Source organism: Artemia sp. Qi Xiang Cuo, chromosome 17 (assembly GCF_049724085.1).
Source record: "Artemia sp. Qi Xiang Cuo chromosome 17, ASM4972408v1, whole genome shotgun sequence".
Lineage (NCBI taxonomy): Eukaryota > Metazoa > Arthropoda > Branchiopoda > Anostraca > Artemiidae > Artemia > Artemia sp. Qi Xiang Cuo.
This window is the reverse complement of record NC_142810.1, coordinates 1,730,564-1,751,806: the sequence shown is the minus strand read 5'-3', so window position 1 is coordinate 1,751,806 and position 21,243 is coordinate 1,730,564.

Sequence of the window (21,243 nt, the reverse complement as noted above, 5' to 3'; positions counted from 1 at the left end):
AAGTTCTTCGCATTACATAAGTGTGTGTTGCGCTTATTTATGTCACAAGGCATTTGCGTTTTCGTTGATAAACAGGGTTAAGTCTTGTTGTAAATAGAAAGTTACTCTACTCTCAGCACACTTTCATTTGAAGAAGACTTTAATTTCTGATTGTTTTCATATCATGTCAGTAATCCCAGCCACGTAGGAAATTTTCGCCGGAACCCCTTCCCCCTTTCCAGTGGAATTTACTACCCCAGAACGTTTTTCCATGGAGAATTCGTCCTTTGGAAAAATCCCCCTCCCCCGGAAATAGATACTATAGATAATCCTGACCCGGTGAAAATTTCTCCGGACAGTTATCCTTAACACTTTTACTACATCAATAATTGAATCGGTAAAGAGAAAGTAAGACAAATAAATGGAAAGAATCTCATATAGAACTTCTGGCAAATTCCCCTAGTGTATAATTTTCCCTGCTAAGTTTATTCCCCCCCCCCATGGAAACTTCCATCCCAACAGAAAATTATCCCCTTGAAAAACCTGGCAGAAGATTGACGTCCCTTCCCTGAAAAATGTCTGTATACTTCTCAATGACGAATACTATACGTGAACAATGGACGAATTCCATACATTACAGATCTTTTCCCAAAGGCTCTGGGGGTCAAGTCTTCCCCAAAGGCATAGTCATTGAACCTTTCACCAATGCTGAACAAAATTGCTATCTCAAAATCTTGATCAGGCGACTGAGGAAAAAAGGGAGATGGGAGCTGGGATAGGGGCTAGTTGCCCTCCTATCTTTCGGTCATTTAAAAAGGACGCTAGAACTTTTAATTTCCGTTCGAGTGAGCCGTCTCTCGATATTCTAGGACAATTGAATTCAATACGATCACCCCTGGGCAAAACAAACGAATCAACAACAAACAAAGAAACACACATCCTTGATCTCTGGCAAAAAATACAAAATACTGCATTTTTGAAGATGGGAGCTTGAAACCTCAACAGTACGGTTCTCTGATACGCTGAATCTGGAGGTACCCTTATCGGTAAGATTCCTTAACATTTTTGGGGGTTCTCCTCCATTTTTCGAAAATCAGATAGATTTTCTCAAGCTAGCAGCATTTGGTGGCTAAGACTAAACTTGATGAATCTTATGAATTTGGATGAGCATAATAAGCCAATTCTTTGTATACATCTGTTGATATCAAAACTTCGTTTTTTAGAGTTTCGGTTGCTATTGACCCGACTTGCTCCTTACTTACAGTTCGTCACCACGAACTGTACACCACGTCACCACGTTAGGTTAGGTTAGGTAACCTAACCTAACCTAACCTAACCCTACTCATAATAATTTCTGCTCGTTTTGAGTTTGACTTATTTTAATTTCTTTTTGTTTTGGGTTTCATTTATTTATTGATACTGATTTTTGGTAGCTGTATCCTTGGTAGATTATTTGATTCTATTTTTTTTCATTTTTGGTTTAATGGAGTTTTTTAATTTTTTTTAAAAAACGTATTTTGTGCAAAAAGTTTTTTTTGATTAATGTTAAATAAGAAACAGATACCATCATATCAAAGTTCTTTTTTCCGAATGAAAGTAAAGAGCCGCATTAAAACCTAAAACGAAGAAAAATTATTCCTTACATACGCGATACCATCCCTCCTTAATCCCTCCTCCCTGCTTACGCTTAGGTTTGATTTTTGTTCTAATTCTTTAAAAACGATGGCTCCAACACAAGGGCCAATAATTTTGTTTGTTTCTAGTAATGTCGTTTTTTACTTTCATTAACAAATTAAATTTAATTCCAATAATGAATTTTGATAAATCTTTAGGTTATTAGAAATTATCATATATGAGGAAGGCTCCTGTCCCTATAAACCTCATTCTTTATGCCAAGGTTTTAATTTATGCTAGTTTGGAAATATGATCAAAATCTATAATGTAGGTATAATATAATACTTGTGTTAGGAGGGTGGAGAGAGCCCAGGGGCGTAATTTGCTGGGGTTCATGAAGGGGGGGGGGTTAAATGCCTCTCTCAGACCTCATTTCATCTCGCCAATGACCTGAGATCCACCCCCCCCCAGCTTAAATTTAATTTCTTCAAAAATCTTTTCAAAACAGATATTAGTACACATTTACTTTTGTAGTGCTAAAAAGTATCTTTATAGTGCTATGCAGTACTTTCAAGCTACCAAATGGTTCATTTTTCCGTTTTTACTGTCATTTTCACTTGATTTGGGGAAATTGGCTTCAGCTTTGCCCCCTCTCCCCAAGATGTTAACAAAATTACTTCACTGGGAGAGCCCCCTCATATGAAGGACAATTCCAGTCTACTGAATTTTAATGTTGCTCTAGTTTTTAACGTTTAAGCTTCTGAGTCAACTGCCAGTTCTTCTTCGACTATTACTTCTATTGCACCTACTAAGAGCATTGAGATGGAAATTTCAAGAGATATATGAACATACAGGTTATCAAAAGGACACGTCAGTAGGGTTATAGCAATGGCTAATTATATTGAGTTGAAATTTCCAGGGCTTGATGAGAGAGATGTTCTACTGACCAAAAGGCAATGTGATAATACTGCTGCTGCTACTAATAATAATTTTGGAAATTAGGTCTTTGAGGATGACACCCCCCCCCAGCCCTCAGGGCAAGGGTTACAAGCTATGCCCTGGGGGCATATAAAGTTTTATAGAAATCGTTGTCGCAGAAGCTTCAAAAAGGGCCCTTTCGATTGAATATTGAAATAACTAGTGCCCTTTTTAATAGTTGAAATGGATTGGAGGGTAACTAACCCCCTCTTACTGTCACCATTTTCCCAAACAAATACAATCAAAATTTTGAAATAGCCAGAAGGAACTATTTTGACTTTTGTGTTTTCTCCAGATGACGGTCGTTTAGCCTTACAACAAGTGCATATAAAATTGTTGGTTTTTGATGAATAAAAAGTTAATATTTTTTTTATTTGTAATGTCTTAATCACTTAACAAAAATATTTTGTGGGTGCATTTTCTTAAGACTTCAACTTTGATATATTAGTCTATAAAATTTTTAATGTTGAATGCAATGATAAAGAAGATAAACGGAAAAAGATAAACAAATCAATAAAGAGGTTAAGAAGAAGATAAAGGAGTTAACCGATAAAAAGTGATAAAAAAGTAAACAGTTTAACAAAGAACCCACAAAAATCAGTAAAAAGAAAATATCGCGACTAATATTTCAGTCTAATACTAGAGAGGTCGTTTTCGCTATCTACGAAGCAGAAACGGTTAAGGCAAAATAAACCCAAGAAAAGCAAACCAAAAAAAAAAAAATTGGACAGGAAAAAAATTTCAGCCGCTTGGCCCCCTCCCAAAATTGAGTTGGTTTATCTAAAAGGTAAGGCTACTGTAGAACATTTAATAATTATTAAAAAAAGAACTGCGAAGACCATGCTGCCTTTTCTTCATGTTCTAAGGCAGCGCAATCGCGCTGCCTAAGTAAAGAAAGATGTCGGTACAATGTATTATTTATCTATTGTTGTTTTGTTGTAGACCAGAGCACTTCGTATCGAAGGAGTTGTCGTAGAAACTACGAAAAGGGTTCATTCAATTGGAAATTGGAGTGGCTTGTGCCTTTTTAATAGTCGAAAGTGATTGGAAGGCAACTAACACCCCGTCCACGCCCACCATTTCCCAAAACACATCCAATCAAAGTTTTGAGACAGCCATTTTGTTCAGCGCAATTGATTTCCAGATAGAAATTATGTTTTTGAGGAGGACACTCCCCCAAATCCCTTAGGGCAAGGATTGTAAGTTAAGAAGCATATAAGGTTTTTATAAAAAGCTTTGTCGTAAAAAACTTCAAAAAGGGCTCTTTCGATAGGAAACTCTAAGCGCTAGTTCCATTTTTAATAGTCGAAAGTGATTGGAGGGTAACTAACCCCCCTTTCACGCCCGCCTTTTCCCCAAACACATCCCATCTAAATTTTGAGATAGCCATTTTGTTCAATGTAGTTGAAAGTTCCGGAAATTAGGTCTTTTGGTTCTGTTGGTTTTAAGTTTTAATGTTGGTCCTTACTTTCAGTTGAAAAAAAACTTTTTTTTTTATTTAATTTCTTATCGTTTTTTAAATAATGCTGGGAAATCCGGTGCCCATATCATAGAAATGTCTCTTCCCCCAAAGAAACATCCCCCCATGGAAAGATCTTCCCCCGTAACCCCTACTACTTCACCCTTCGATTGCCTTTGACCATCAATAAGGGCACTAGACATCTCTATTCCCAATGAATGAGCCCTTGAAGTTTTTACGACAGCATATTATATAAAATCTTATTTGCCCCAGGGCATAGATTACAACCTTAGCCCTGAGCGCTGGTGGGGGGGGGGACAATGTTCAACAAAATTGCTATAATCTAAATGTTGATCGGAAGTGTTTGGGAAAATGATGGGCGTGGGGGAGGGGGCCACTCCCACTCAATGGCTCTTTACTATTAATAAGGGCACTAGCCCTCTTAATTTCCAATTAAATGAGCCCTTTTTGAAGTTTCTACGACAATTCTCTCTATGTAAACCTTATATGCCCAAAGGGCATAACTCAAAAACCTTTGCCCTGGTGTCTGTGGGTGGTTTGTCATCCTCAAAGACGTAATTTCTGGACCATTGAACAATGTTGAACAAAAAGGATATCTCAAAGTTTTGATTGAATGTATTCGGAAAAAAGGTGGGCGTTAGAGGGGTTTAGTTGCCCTCCAATCACTTGCGAATATTAAAAGGGCACTAGCCCTTTCAATTTCCAATCGAATGAGCCAGTTTTTGAAGTTTCTACGACAACACTTTCTATAAAAATCCTTAAATGGCCAAAGGGCATAACTTACAACCTTTGCCTCGAGAGTTGGGGGGTTTGTCATCCTTAAGGACCTAATTCGAAAATTTCAACTACTTTGAACGAAATGGCTATCTAAAAATTAGTTGCCCTCCAATCGCTTTTGACTATCAAAAAGGGCACTAGCCCTTTCAATTTCAAATCAAATGCGCCCTTTTTCAAGTTTTTATAACAAAACTTTCAATAAAAACCTTGTATGTCCCATGGTATAGCTTATAACCCTTTCCCTGAGGGTTTTGAGGGGGCTATCATCCTCAAAGACCTAATTTTCCGAGCTTTTAACGACGTTGAACAAAATGGCTGTCTCAAAATTTTGATTGGATGTGTTTGGATAAATGATGGGCGTGGGAGGGGTGTTAGTTGCCTTCCAATCCCTATGGACTATTGAAAAGGGCACTTTCCATTTCAATTTCCACTTGAACGAGCCCCTTTTGAAGTTTCTACGACAACGCTTTCTATGAAAACCTGATATGCCCCCAGGGCATAAATTATAACCCTTGCCCTAAGAGCTGTGATGGGGGGGGGGAGGTATTGTCACCCTCAAAGACTTAATCTTCAAAACTTTCAACTACGTTGAACAAAATAGCTATCTCAAAATTTTGATTGGATATGTTTGATGAAAAGGTGGACGTCATAGGGGGGATTAGTTGCCCTCAGATCCCTTTAGACTATTGAAAAGGGTACTAGCCCTTTGAAATTCCAGTCGAATGAGCCTTTTTAGAAGTTTCTACAACAACGCTGTCTATAAAAATCTTATTTACCCCCAGGGAATAAGTTACAACCCTTGCCCTTAGGGCTGTAGGTGAATGTCCTCCTCAAAAACATAATTTCTATCTTGAAATCAACTACGCTGAACATTATGGCTATCTCAAAATTTTGATTGGACTTGTTCAGGGAAATGGTGGGCGTGGAAGGGGTGTTAGTAGCCTTTCAATCACTTTCGACTATTAAAAAGGGCACTAGTCACTTTGAAGTTTATACAACAACTCCTTCGATACGAAGTGCCCTGTTCTAAAATAAAAAATGATAATAATAAATAATACATTGTGCTAACATCGTTCTTTACTTAGACAGCGTGATTGCACTGCCTATGATTTCCTTTTCCCATTCTTTGGAGAGGTATGAGGCAACAGATTTGGCTGGGTTTGTCTGAATAGCTTTAAATTTGTTCCAGGAACTGGTACATACTTTGTGCCAATCTCTGCTTTCGTGGTGCCTATAAACTTCAAATACCGTATCACAAAATTCGTCAGTTATCTGGGTAAAAACTTTGAATATAACTTTGAACTTAGAAGCTTAATTTTTTCATAATGCCCTTTGCCTACATTTATTTTGGCACCTTTAAAACAGTTGAAAAGGGCGACTTTCATATTGAATATTTTTTTTTTTGCTCTTTTGGATTCCTAAGAAGCCTTCTTATATTAAAAACTGATTTTCAGTAACAATATAAAAAAAAGGCATTTTAAAGTTTTTTTTGACTTCTTTATAGAATATATGTCATGTAGGCTAAAGGCTGAACTGCTGCTTTTTCATTGCTTTTGGCTGCTCTTTTGGATATTGTTCATTTTTTCTTTTGGGGATTCATTCTAAATTATAAACTGATAAATATCTAATATCAGTCAAATTATAAACTGCATCTGAAAGGAGTAAGCTTATCAAATTGAAAAATACATGATGAACACTTCACAAAAGAACACTTCATTTACAATGACACATAAAACACTTAGTAGTTTATTCGCTATGAAGTAAAATGAAGTGCCAGCTATTTTCTTAGGTAATTAAATGAAATAATATGCAGACTGAAGTAGCTCCAGGAAGATGTTAACATTTTCATCCTAGTTCGTCACTTTTAATCCAAGCAAAATGTTAGGACACTTAGTATCAGTTATTGAGTTTAAGCTTTGATTTCCAAATGCTCACAAGAATTACCTAATTTAAGAAAGTCGCAACAATAAGTCACCTGTGGTCAAAATACTCAAAGACTTCTCTTTGATCCCCACCCAGACTCAAATCTTCTGCTATGGTCATTTCCATGGAAATATTCAAAGAGTTTCTTTTTTAAATAGCTTTCAAGCTTGGTTAAGCGTATTTAGACTTTTTTGCTTTTCTTCAAAGCTATGAAAAAAGTGTAATAATATTCTAAATGTTACATTTGTGCATATTTTTGGTATCATTTGTGGGGGATCGAATTTTCTAAACCACTGTAGATACGTAAGAACGTTGCAACATCTAGTACCCTGAGGCCATAAGACTGTCAAAGACTCCTACTTGAACCTCCCAAATTGAAAGCTTTTATTATGACCTGGCCTTTTAATGTAACTTGGGCACTGGACCAATTGCGCCATTGTTGCTCGAGCGCAACGTTAGGTGGGGATGTCGATATTGCTTTCGTCACACCAATTCGTTTCAGTGTGAATCTACCTGGTACATATTAATGAATGTTTTCAAAGTAAACCCGTTTCATCAATAGGAAAAAAAACAGATTGGACATATATGTCCGTTTCCCTTTGGACGATAAAACCATGCAAGGGCTGTGTCAAGTATAACTCACGAAAATCTTGTTAATTTTGTCAACTTTTCGGCATCCCTGCTTTCAAGAAAAAAAAATCAAGGTACTATCACTTAAATATAATAACTCCCTATGCCCCCCCCCTCTGGATACCATCTTGATAGGATACCGTCTCTGCTTTAAATACAAAAATATTTAACTTATTGGCACCCCTGCTTTCAAAAAAATCGGGATATTATCATTTAAATATGATAGCTCATTGTCCCCCCCCCCCTCTGGATACCACCTTCATAGGATGCCGTCTCTGCTTTAAATTAAAAAAAAATCAACTGTTTGGGATCCCTGCTTTCAATAAATAAAATTTTGAGCTATTATCATTTAACTATCATACCTCCCTACCCCCCCCCCCCCCTCTGGATACTAACTTGATGGAATACCGTCTTAACTTTCTTTAGAAAAATAATTTAGTTGATAAATAACTAAGTCACTATACAGTTCAAACTACCACGCAAAATAACTCTAAAAAGCTTAGTGTTCATTGAAAAAAAATTGTGGCTATAAGTAAAGGAGTGCAAAGACAACATCGAAATTATCAATGTCGAAATTATTTAGATATACCTCAAATTATTGGAAAACTGAGTGATAGATTCGCCATGGCATTCTATAAGATCCAAAGAATCTAATTAAAAGAGAGCACACACAAAAGCCAAATAAGGCCAGTAGCCTATGAGAAATCGCAAAATACCCAAGACAATGAACAAGTCCTAATGGGGGGCCCTGGGTCTATCAAAATATTTCAATGGTTTCCCAGGGATTTTGATATCATTTTCTTCTGTCTCCACTTTAAATGAAAAAAAAAATAATTATCTTTTTGGCATCCCTGCTTTCAATAAAAACAATGAGGTATTATTATTTTAAAATGATAGCCCCCTATCCCCCCCCCTATAGGCAATAATTTACCATTTATTTATGAATCATATTTTTGGGGTAACTTCCGGTTCAATATTTAATTCCCCACCCTTGTACATAGCCTAGTCTATAGCTAAATTTTGTCTCAGCCAAAGGTTGTTTTTTTTTTTTGGGGGGGGGGGGGGAGGTAAAAATTATCCAGAAAAAAGATTGTATTTTATATCAGGCGTTCAAAAATTGAGTATTAAACATTAAGAAAATCTTATCTAAAAGCAGCAAAAAAAATCTGCAAACATACAATTCAGCTGTAGAAACAATCTGTCGGCTATCAATTTCAAAATCCAACAAAAGGCTGAAGCTGTATAGTAGTGAATGCGTTAAATAATTCTATTCAACTTGAAAATAAAATTCTTGACTACGAATGATGTAAGAAATAGTGATTGGGAAACTGCATTCAAAATGATTTAAACTCATTTCATAAAGACGGTACTTTTTTTTGTCAACATATGAAGCACTGTGTATATTGCAATATTTGCATTAGCATATTGCATCTGTCTGGTTTTTATGCAAAGTAACAAAAGAGACGAAAATTAATGAACAAGAGAGTAGTGAAGAATTATGGTATGGAAAATAATATTTGGCAGGGAAAGTCACTGGTGATAAATCACTAGGGGTGGCATCATGATTGCGTGATTTCCGGGGATTCGGGGAACCAAATTTTTTTTTTGGGGTGACGTATAGATTTTCGGGGAAAGACCAGAAAATTCGGGGATAGTGCAAGCTCTGCTTGATTTCTAATCAGGAAAATCGAAATACTAAACCACACGAGAAGGCAAAGCTCCGACTTTGCGGTTGACGCAATAAAAAATTGCCACAAAAATAATTTAAAGTCGACCGAGCGCCACCGTCTCTGCCCGCGGCGGTGTGCCTGAGGTGCGCCGGCGGAGTTACGACACTTTGGTGGCGTTTGACCGGGCCTCTCGTCAGCGGCGTTCAGTCGATCCGCCGGCATGGCACCGGGGTCTAACTAAAAGTATCTTTATTGTACTATGTAGTACTTTCAAGGTACCAAATGGTTCTTTTTTCGGTTTTTACTGTCATTTTCTCTTGATTTGGGAAAATTGGCTTCAGATTTGCCCCCCCCCCCCCAAGATGTTGACGAAATTACGCCACTGGGAGAGCCCCCTCATATGAACGACAATTCCAGTCTACTGTAATTTGATGTTGCTCTAGTTTTTACCGTTTAAGCTTCTGAGTCCAATTGGTCTAACAGTAAATCTATCTGCGTCCTCGGTTATGGGTCCTACTGCGTCCTACTTAATAAGAAATATAAAAAAGACAATGCTAAGCGATGTTATGGAAGTCTATTAGTCCATATTTTAATAAGATTTTCAAGTTTGAGGGCTCCGCAGATCCTATTTCAGCGTTTGATGATTGTGTTAACAAAATTAAATTTTACCTCCACTTTGACAAAATGGATAATTTCTTACCGAACTGTTCGTGGTGACGAACTGTAAGTAAGGAGCAAGTCGGGTCAATAGCAACCGAAACTCTAAAAAACGAAGTTTTGATATCAACAGATGTATACAAAGAATTGGCTTATTATGCTCATTCAAATTCATAAGATTCATCAAGTTTAGTCTTAGCCACCAAATGCTGCTAGCTTGAGAAAATCTATCTGATTTTCGAAAAATGGAGGAGAACCCCCAAAAATGTTAAGGAATCTTACCGATAAGGGTACCTCCAGATTCAGCGTATCATTGAACCGTACTGTTGAGGTTTCAAGCTCCCATCTTCAAAAATGCAGTATTTTGTATTTTTTGCCAGAGATCAAGGATGTGTGTTTATTTGTTTGTTGTTGATTCGTTTGTTTTGCCCAGGGGTGATCGTATTGAATTCAATTGTCCTAGAATATTGAGAGACGGCTCACTCGAACGGAAATTAAAAGTTCTAGCGTCCTTTTTAAATGACCGAAAGATTGGAGGGCCACTAGCCCCTATCCCAGCTCCCATCTCCGTTTTTTCCTCAGTCGCCTGATCAAGATTTTGAGATAGCAATTTTGTTTAGCATTGGTGAAAGGTTCAATGACTATGCCTTTGAGGAAGACTTGACCCCCAGAGCCTTTGGGAAAAGATCTGTAATGTATGGAATTCGTCCATTGTTCACGTATAGTATTCGTCCTTGAGAAGAATACAGACATTTTTCAGGGAAGGGACGTGAATCTTCTGCCAGGTTTTTCAAGGGGATAATTTTCTGTTGGGATGGAAGTTTCCAGGGGGGGGGAAGAAACTTAGCAGGGAAAATTATACACTAGGGGAATTTGCCAGAAGTTCTATATGAGATTCTTTCCATTTATTTGTCTTACTTTCTCTTTACCGATTCAATTATTGATGTAGTAAAAGTGTTAAGGATAACTGTCCGGACACCGGGTCAGGATTATCTATAGTATCTATTTCCGGGGGAGGGGGATTTTTCCAAAGGACGAATTCTCCATGGAAGAACGTTTTGGGGTAGTAAATTCCACGGGAGGGGGGGAAGGGGTTCCGGCGAAAATTTCCGACGTGGCTGGAATTACTGACATGATATGAAAACAATCAGAAATTAAGGCCTTCTTCAAATGAAAGTGTGCTGAGAGTAGAGTAACTTTCTATTTACAACAAGACTTAACCCTGTTTATCAACGAAAACGCAAATGCCTTGTGACATAAATAAGCGCAACACACACTTATGTAATGCGAAGAACTTTTCAGGCAGAATAGTGCGCAATAAATTTTTCGTCGGAAATTTTCAGCGAGAATGGTGTTGTCTGGGGTAAATTTTCCTGATAGGGGGATGGCATTTTACGTGGAAGGAACTTTGAATGGGGGAGAAAATTTTCTACGGAGGGGGAGCCAGATTTCTGGGCATTATTTAAACGATCAGAAATTCAGTAAAAAAAAGAAGTTTTTTTTTCTAACTGAAAGTAAGGAGAAAGATTAAAACTTGAAACGAACAGAAATTATTACGTATATAAGGAATGTTGCTCCCTCCTAAATACCTACCTCTTTCGGTAAAGTTTGAATTTTTGCCCCAATTGTCTAAGAACGACTTCTAAAACACAAGGGTATCTTAATTTAGAACAATAAGAAGTTTTTTTAAGTACTAAAATACTTTAGCGTCAAGAGTGAGGTATTGAAGAGGGAACAATCAGCTTATGCGTAATAGTTTCTGTTTGTTTTAAGCGATAAGCCTATATGGTTATCAAAAACTTAAAATGGTTTCATTATCAATCCCAGGACGGAAGATACAAAAGAGAAGATTGTAAGAGTGATAAATTCAAGTGGTTGAGCCAATGGCTAGGAATTTGATGTTACTAAACCTCATTGTTCCGTCTGGATTAGCGTTTTCGACATCTTGTGGAATTCCAGGATCTGTCGGGCAAGGTTCACGTGAAACGCCTGGATCATTTGGGTTAGCATCAACGGGATAGTTTGAATCGATCCAAAGCATGTTAGCCTCATGGTCTGTTCACAAACTGAGCATTAAAGCGACGCCACGGCGCAAAGTTTTGCCCATTTCTTTTAACCCTCCAAGTTGGCCATAGTGATCATAGTCTCCATAAAAACATTTGGATTCAACGCAGAAATGCTCTGTAATTGAATCATATGATGATAGTCTTAGTAGGTTTGCCTGCAAAACACTAGATAATTTAAATAAATAGTATTTAATTTAATAATATAACCTTAAATGTAAAACGAGCTAATTGGAAATCATAGCTATTAAGCCGACTCCAAAACTCCAGCAGACAATAGTGGTGTAATTCCATCATCAATCTCTAATTTATGTCATAGTGAAATGGATTCATTTTAAATTCATTTATTTGCCTTAAAATAAAACTATTTATATTCTCTGTCAAGCTGAAATGAAACAAATGATTCCATTAGGAAGCTACTGCAATTGACATTAAAGCATTGGAAAAAAGTAACAAAATAAGATATGAACAAAAATAAAATGTGATTTGAATACGCAGGGCAAAAATTTTTACATAAAAGTATAAACAAATTTCTTGTCAGCGTTTTTTAAGCAGATCAGTGTTATTTTTGGCTTGCTGAATGCAAATATGAACTCGCTTGTTTTGTATTATCTATAATTCTTGAAAATTGGTTAGGGGGTTTGAGCCCTCCCCGGAATATTAGTCTGACTTTTAAAAACGTAACAAAACTGAACCTAAACCAATTTTGAATGCGTTTTTTTTAAGTCTTTTTACCCCATCCCCCCGAAAAAAAATCCTAGATACGGCCCTGTTGTTAAATCAATAGATATGTAATGTGATGTACAATTATATAGTTACTAATGCCTGTATTTTAATATTATTTTTATACGTGCTCATTTGTTTTACTTTTTTTTATTTTTGTGCTTTTATTAATGTTACAAATCATTCTCATTTTGAACTTACGTCTGAATCAATGTGGTTTAAGTAAAAATAAGTTTCCAACCATTAGATGACATGAGTGCTGAAAGGACGTTCAGGACAGGAGAAAAAATTATGTCCAACAGGAAAAACAAATAATGTTTTGGAGTCAATATTTTTTAAGCTGATTCAAGTGATTTATCAATCTCTTTTTTCACCTTTTGTAGAAAATCCTTCCTTGGTAGTGACAATTTTTCTAAGAAATGCAATACCAAACTCTCGCATGAAAATATTTTCCCTAAAGACACTCATCACCCAGATTTTGCCCACCCCGGGTTGTTTCTCAGCCCGTACCTATCTTGTCTCCCATCCGCTGCTGTATATCGAGCTATGAAAAAACTTTTGTTACTTTCAAAAGGGCAAAATTAATAAAAGAACCAGATACGTTTCCCTCTTTTTTTTCAAGTAAGTTCCTTGGTTTTCTACCTTTTTCCTTTTTCCATTTATAAGCAATGTTGAGATGCACATCGGGACGCTAGTTTTTTATGTTTAATAGCAAAATGCTTGTTTTTGCAGTTTTTTGGGTTCATGGATTTATAAGTTATTTTAACTTGATGCGGAACAGGTGCGAATACCTCACTTGACATCCAGGAGACTCTACATGACGGCTCTAACCTTTTCCAATCCTCTGCCAGCTCTTCGACAAATCAGAGCCAGCAGATATCCCATATCCTGCCAAAATCCAGAAATAAACCCATCGGAAGGTCGTTTTTAATAATAGCCGATAAGTTCATTATTTGACCGCCAGGTGGCCCCTTGTCAATCTGGCAAAGGATCAGATTGAACTTATTCGTTCATTAGGTTTTCTTACCAGGTGGTCGAATCAAGGGAGTCTTCTCTGTTTGACAATTGTGATAGTTGAATTTGTGTTACTGCAGTAGTGGCGTAGATCAACATTTGTGATTATGTTGGAGTATGGTATCCTATTTATAGGCAGCAGTGATCAAAAATTCTGTATCAAGAAAGGTTGTGTGGTTGTGTAAATTTTAGAGGGTGCTCACTTGATTAGAAATGTATAGTTCTAGTTACATTTTAATAACCAAACGTGACTGAGGACAACTAACCCCCCCCCCCTCTCTGACATCCACTTTTCCCCAGACACATTTGATCGAAATTGTGAGATAGCCATTTTGTTACCAATAGTCCAAAAAGAATTTAAAAATTTCTTCCGTGTAAACATAAACCCCCCAGAGCCCAGGGATATGTATTTTAATTTATGCACCAGGGCATATAACGTTCTTGTGGAATGGGAGGTCGTATAAACTTTGGATCGGATGGGGAAATTTTATTGGAATTTGGATGTATTAGTGCCCTTTTAAGAGTCAAAAGTGAATTGAGGGTAATCAACCCCTCCAAGCCTTTTATTCCCAGAACACATCAGATCAAAATTTTATGAGAACTATTATGTTCAGCATTGTGAAAGGTTGAGTAATTCTGGTTTTGGTGATGTCAACCTCCCCATGCTCCTCAGGGCAAGGGCTGTAGGTTAGACAATTCGTTCATTGTTTACATATATTATTAAAAAAAAATCTTCAAAATAAGTTTTTCAAGGAAAAGTAAAGAACTCCATTAAACCAAAAATATGCCTAGATAAAATCAAATAATCTACCAAGCGTAAAACTGTCACAAATTAGCAACAATTAATAAGTGAAAGCCAAAACGAATATAAATTACAATAAAGAACCGATTCAAACTCAAAACAAGCAGAATTTATCATGATTCGGGCTCAAAACCCCTATGCCCAGTGGCGCCTTTGGGGGGAAGGGTGGGGATGGGGGCAGGTGATCATGCCCCCCCTCTGTTTTGAGGGGCCCAATTTTCAACTCTGAAGCTCTTAGTTTATTCTTACTTTTCCTATTTTTTTTTTGCTTTCGATTAATTTCTTAAAAAAAAAAAACAAGTTCATTAGAAAACAGCAAATTGAAGACACTCAGAGATTTCCAGCGAAGTTACCCATTTTAAGAATATCTTCTTTGACATGGTTTCATTGGATTCGGCTCTTCACATTATACTGTCTCCAATAATTCATGATATGGCGTGATAAAAACATAATATCCTATGATATTATGATACGATATGGCGGAAGAGCATTAATCGCCGTAGGATTGAGAATGTGGAAAGACGTTTTAGAGCTGGTATGCAGTATATGCTCGTTGAAAAAAACTATTAATTTTTATAATTCTTTATGTTAAGATTACATAGCTAATAGATATTTCAACTACTCGTATTATGCAAGTGTTTTGAAACGCCACAGCCATTTCGTTTCTACCAGATTTCTACTTCTCTTGATGAATAACGAAGAAGACCAGTTCCAGCCAGTGACTTGTGCATTTTTGAACTCATGAATAGTCTCGAATCTGTTGTAAATTCTAGCTGTAATTGGAGAAAGACTGATGAAAACATTAATGTTTGCGGTCAACATTGATCGCGCCGGTGGCGCGTTACCGACATCTTACCGGCGGCGCGCCGCCGCCGTCCTACCGGCGGCGTAGCTTGGCGCGCTGTTTTTTGGCCCCGCCACAGCCGGTCTTCTCTCATCGGTGCGGCGCCGGGGTCTACTTTTAGTACTACAAAAGTGAATGTGTACTAATGTTTGTTTTGACAAGATTTTTGAAGAAATTAAATTTATGCTGGGGGGATCTCAGGTCGGGGCAAACTGAGGTCTGGGAGAGGTAGATTACCCCCTCCCCACACATTGCCCCTAGCAAATTACGCCCCTGGGCTCTCTCCACCCTACTAACACAAGTATTATATTATACCTACATTATAGATTTTGATCATATTTCCAAACTACCATAAATTACAACCTTGGCATAAAGAATGGGGTTTATAGGGACAGGAGCCTTCCTCATATATGATAATTTCTGATAACCTAAAGATTTATCAAAATTCATAACTGGAATTGAATTTAATTTGTTAATGAAAGTAAAAAATGACATTACTAGAAACAAACAAAATTATTGGCCCTTGCGTTTGAGCCATTGTTTTAAAGAGTTAGGACAAAAACAAAACTTAGCGTAAGCAGGGGGGATGGAAAATTATTCCTTACATACACGGAACCATCCCTCCTTAATCCCTCCCTCCTGCTTACGCTAAGTTTTGTTTTTGTCCTTTCCAGAAAAATCTTATTTGCCCCCGGGGCATAAGTTACAACTCTTACACCCACACACTGGGGGGTTGTGCCACCCTCAAAGACTATGTTATGTGATTTTTAGACTATTTTTGAACAGATTCATATCCAAAAATTTCCATCGGATCCATTTGATACAATTCGACGTGGAAGGGGGGGGGGGAAGCTGCCTTCCAATCACTTTTACTCTTAAAAGGGCCCTATAACTTTTAATCTACAATCCAATGAGCCCCTCCAAAGTTTATGCGACCACCTTTTCTATAAAAACCTTATATGCCCTCGGAGAATAACTTACAACCCTTGCCCTGAGGGCTGTGGGGTGATTGTCATCTTCAAATATATAATTTCCATTAACGGCTCCCAGATTTATCATCACTTAACTATCAATCATTGAAGGTGTGTCAGTTTCTTGATGCAGAAACTTTTGATCAGTGTTGCCTATAAATAGGATACCATACTCCAACAGAATCACAAATGTTTATCTACGCCACTACTGCAGTAACACAAAGTCAACTATCACAATTGTCAAACAGAGAAGACTCTCTTGATTTGACAACGTGGTAAAAAAACCTAATGAACGAATAACTTCAATCTGATCCTTAGCCAAATTGACAAGGGGCCACCTGGCGGTCAAATAATGAACTTATCGGCTATTATTAAAAACGACCTTCCGATGGGTTTATTTCTGGTTTTTGGCAGGATATGGGATATCTGCTGGCTCTGATTTGTCGAAGAGCTGGCAGAGGATTGCAAAAGGTGAGAGCCGTCATATAGAGTTTCTCACGATTCTCACGGGATGGTTTCTCATGGAATCTGTTCCTCTGGGTTATTTTATTTGAGTTATCTATTCTATACACGTATTTGAAGTCGTAGTTTCTTGTTGACTCGTAGAACAATTTCACTCTTACCATATTTATGTTTTTGGTGACTCGGTCTTAGATTCTTTAACATAGGACTCCCTCCTCGGCTAATTTTTTTTCCGAAATATATTTCTATATTGGCGTTTTTAGTTTAGATTGGTTGATGGTGGTCTTATCCGGAATTTTATGTTTTATCTCATCTTTCTATTGCATTTACCTTTAATCTATTACCAGCCATGGAGAGAGTCTTTATATTTCTAGCTGATTAGATTATAGTTTGCGAGAATATTTAATCAGAAGAGCTCACTTCATTCCCTTATTGGGAATTATTTTTCTTTACTGTCATAGTTTAAAAGAACATTAGTTTGTGGAGCTAAAGGAGAGCATTTCTGACAGTATTGTTATATTTTGTATTAGGTTACATGTTATTAGTTACTAGTGGGGTGGCTATGTGTTGTTCATTTGCATTATTTACACAATATGATGTTTATTTATTAAAGATATCTCTATTTTACTTAGATTACCAAGTGTGCTTAGACTGATTGGGCATATCATTCATCTTTGTAGTGCTTCTTATCTCTTCCCAAGTATTAATTTACTCTTCTTATTATATGAGCGAGGAGGTTTTTACAGGTCGTTTTATACATATATTGCTAGGATTTATATTATCTATGATCTTGTTAATTGTTTCATCGGACGGACTGAGATTAATACTATGTTGTGATGGGCTCGGTATTACTTCCTACCTCTTAATTATATTTTACAAAAATTATGCGTTATCTTCTAGAGTAATAATCACAGTTTTAAGAAACCGGGTAGGAGATGTATTGATTTTATGATCATTTGGGCTAATATTTTATTCAAAAAGTTGGGATTACACATTTTTGAGATACTTTTCCTCATCAATCCTAGTTTTCTTTATTGTGTCTTCCTTTACCAAGAGAGATCAGCTCCCTTTTTTTTGCATGACTACCTGCAGCCATGGCAGCCCCTACACCCGTCTCCTCGTTGGTTCACTCCTCTACATTAGTAACTGCAGGGATTTACTTAATAATTCGTATATCACCCTTGGTTGAGAGAGGGGGGTGTTTCATGCTTATCGTTGCCGGAGCTGTGACTTCATTTTTCTCGGGATGGGCTGCAGGTGGAGAGACTGATTTACATCGAGTCATCGCGTTATCTACTTTGAGTCAATTAGGGGTGATGATATTTTCTCTAAGGTTGGGGCTAACATTATTCTGCTATATCTATTTATTCGCTCATGCAGTCTTCAAGGCTCTTCTCTTTATATGTTTGGGGGTAGTAATTCATTCATTAGGTGTACAGGACATGCGCCATATAGGGGGGGGGGGGGTTTCTAGGATACGTCCATATAAATTCCATATTATTTTGTTATGCTCTTTAAGACTAATAGGGTTCCCGTTCTTATGAGGGTTTTTCTCGAAGGATTTGATCATTCAATCTTCAGAAGAATCTGTTATAATAATCCCCAGTATCCTCATGATAATTTTATGTCTTTTGACGAAAGTTTATTAATCTTAAATTGCTCTAATATATCTTTGTTCGTATAATTATTATCTGAGCTTTCAGTATAGGGATGAAGAGGTGGATTTTCTTGGCCCTCTCTTTTTTCTTTAGTGGGGGACCGGTGTAGGAGGTTAGTTGTTTTACTGGGGTTTTTTAGTGTAAATAAGACCTATCTTAGGGGGATTTTAAAAAAATATACTTTTATGTTTCGTAGGGGTGGGGGTCACATTACCTTACTTTATTAAATTATATAGATTTAATTTAAGACACTGTCTAGGGAGTATATTTTTTTGCCATTCATTACAGGACATGTGAGTTCAACCTCCTTGCGTGTGGGGGAACTTCTTTTCTATAAGGGGGATCAAGGGTGGGTAGAAGAAATAGGCCCATCCCTAGTTTATGATAATAGAATGTGGGGGTCATCTCCATTTTATTCCTGTCATCCTCTCCATATAGGGTAATCCTTCTAGGTTCTCTGTCGTCTCTACTAATCATCTATTTCCATAGCTTACCGAGAGCACAACACTGAAGATGTTGGGGCGGACTATTCCTGGAAATATTTAAAAGACATATGTCTGTCTATACATTGAAAATGTATTGTAGTTTCTATACTATATACCGATGCAGCGATGATAATTTAACGATTCGGTCGACTAGTTAGTAGCTCCCGTCCCTCGTCCAGACTCTTAGCATTGGTCCTAATTTAATCTTCAGTAAAACTTCCTAGAGCGGCATACTATTCTGATCTATAGTGAGGCCCCTAGGCCTAAATTCTGGTCGCCCCTGGATTTGATATATCAATTCTTACTCTGAGAGAAGGAATATCCTCTTCTAGGATGCAAACCTAATGTTCTACCTAAACTATTCTCCTTACAGGGAAGTCACCTTATAAGGACTATCACCTACTTAATTCATCTAAGGGCTCCTTCTTTTCATTCATAAAGCAGTCCTGATAGTAAGGACAAAAGAAAAGAAAACAACTAAATAGGTTCCTATAATTGAGACATTTAGAAATACTACAGGCAGAAGAAGGGTAATCTCTACATCAAAAATAAGAAAAACTAAGGTAATTACAAAGAATCGAATGGAAAAGGGAGTGCGAGAAGAATTTAACGGGTCAAATCCGCATTCAAAGGGAGAGCTCTTTTCGCGATCGAGAGAGGTTTTTTTATTTACCAGGACCCCTAGAACTAATAAGATAAAAACAATAATTAAAATTCTCAATCAAACTAAAACAATTATCTTTCCCTAGCAGGTTCTCTTGATTGGAAGTCAAGTATAATATTTATGCTAGAAAGATCCTATTCTCCTCACCAGTAAAAAGAGAGATAGAGAAACAACCAGACAACCTCTACGAAATGTCAATATCAAGCCGAGGCTTCTAACCCAAAATGGTGCTGAGGGAAAAAGTAGCATTTAGAGTGGCGTACTGCGCAAATGATAAGAAAAATAATACCAATAAGTACATAAAGGCCATGAAAGCCTGTCGCAAGAAAAAAAATAGATCAGTAAATTCTATCTGCGATAGTAAAAGAGGCTTATATATATTCTAACCCTTGTAGTAGTCAGAAGTGGATTCCTAGAATAACAGTTATTAAATGACCTTGTAGACATTGATCAAAATTGTTCTCTATAAGTGCATGGTGGGCTCAAGTTACCGTGACCCCTGAAGCTAAAAGAATTCTTGTATTAAGCAAAGGTACTTGAAATGGGTTAAATCTTTCTACTCCAATTGGTGGTCATAGGGCTCCAACTTCAATATTTGGTGACAAACTTCTATGAAAAAACGCTCAAAAGAAGGAGACAAAAAAGAGAACTTCAGAAATGATAAAGAGGATAATTCACCATTGCAGGCCGAAGCCAACCTTGCTGGAATGTATCTCTTGGACATTAGCCTCTCGTGAGATATCACGTCATCATTGATAGGAAACAATTATAACTGTAATTAATCCCGTGAGAAATAATATTCTGTCAAAAGAGTGAAATCATTTGACAAGACCTGAAGTCATCACAAAAGCTCCAATGCCTGTGGCCAAGGGCCATGGTCTAACGTTAACTAAATGATAGGGGTGATTTAATTAATTCATTATTCTCTTGCGTAGAGAGTTATTAAAGTCATAAGTACATAGGATTGGATGACCGCGACAGAGAATTCTAGGACTAAAAGAACAACTTGCGCAAATAGCCCGGCTATAGTGATATAAACATTTTCTATGGTGCCTTGGTTTCCTAGAAGAGTTAGAAGGAGGTGGCCGGCAATTATGTTGGCTGCGAGTCGCACCGAGAGAGTGATAGGCCGAATAAGGTTTCTAATAATTTCAATCAACACCATAAAGGGTATGAGGGGTGCCGGTGTCCCTAGGGGGACGAGGTGGGCCAAAGCACTTAAAGTCTGCTTAGCCCAAGCGTAAATAAGAAAAGAGGCCCACAGGGGTACCGTTAATCTTAAGGTAACTGCTAAATGTCTCGTAGCAGTAAAAATATACGGAAACAAGCCGACAAAATTATTGAATAGAATAAACAAAAAAAGAGCAATTACTAGAATGTTGGCTCCAATTCTAGCTGTCCCTATAAGCAGGGACATTTCTCGGTTTAATCCGTTTAAGACTCTTCTAGCCAAGAATTGAGCTCGTGAGGGGAGTAATCAAAAAGCCATCGTTACAAATAAAAGTGGGGTCAGCATTCTTAATCAGTTGGATAAAAAAGAAGAGGTCGGGTCAAATACTGATAATAGATTCATTATCATTTTCAAATCGGGTAAACAATTTGATTCAATGTCGTCTTAGTAGGGAATATCGTTCGTGGCTGACAGAGGAAAAAGATTAGAGTTATAAGAATTCATAGGAGGAGCATGGATACAAAAAATATTGTAATTCAAAGAAGGGGTAGCATTTGAGGAATAAAAGACTACCACTGGCTTCTTAAAGTTGAAAACCTCGTATTTATTATTAAACTAAGTCTCTATTTCCATAGGGGGTAATTACCATAAGAAAGCTTAAGAGGCTACTGCTTAAAT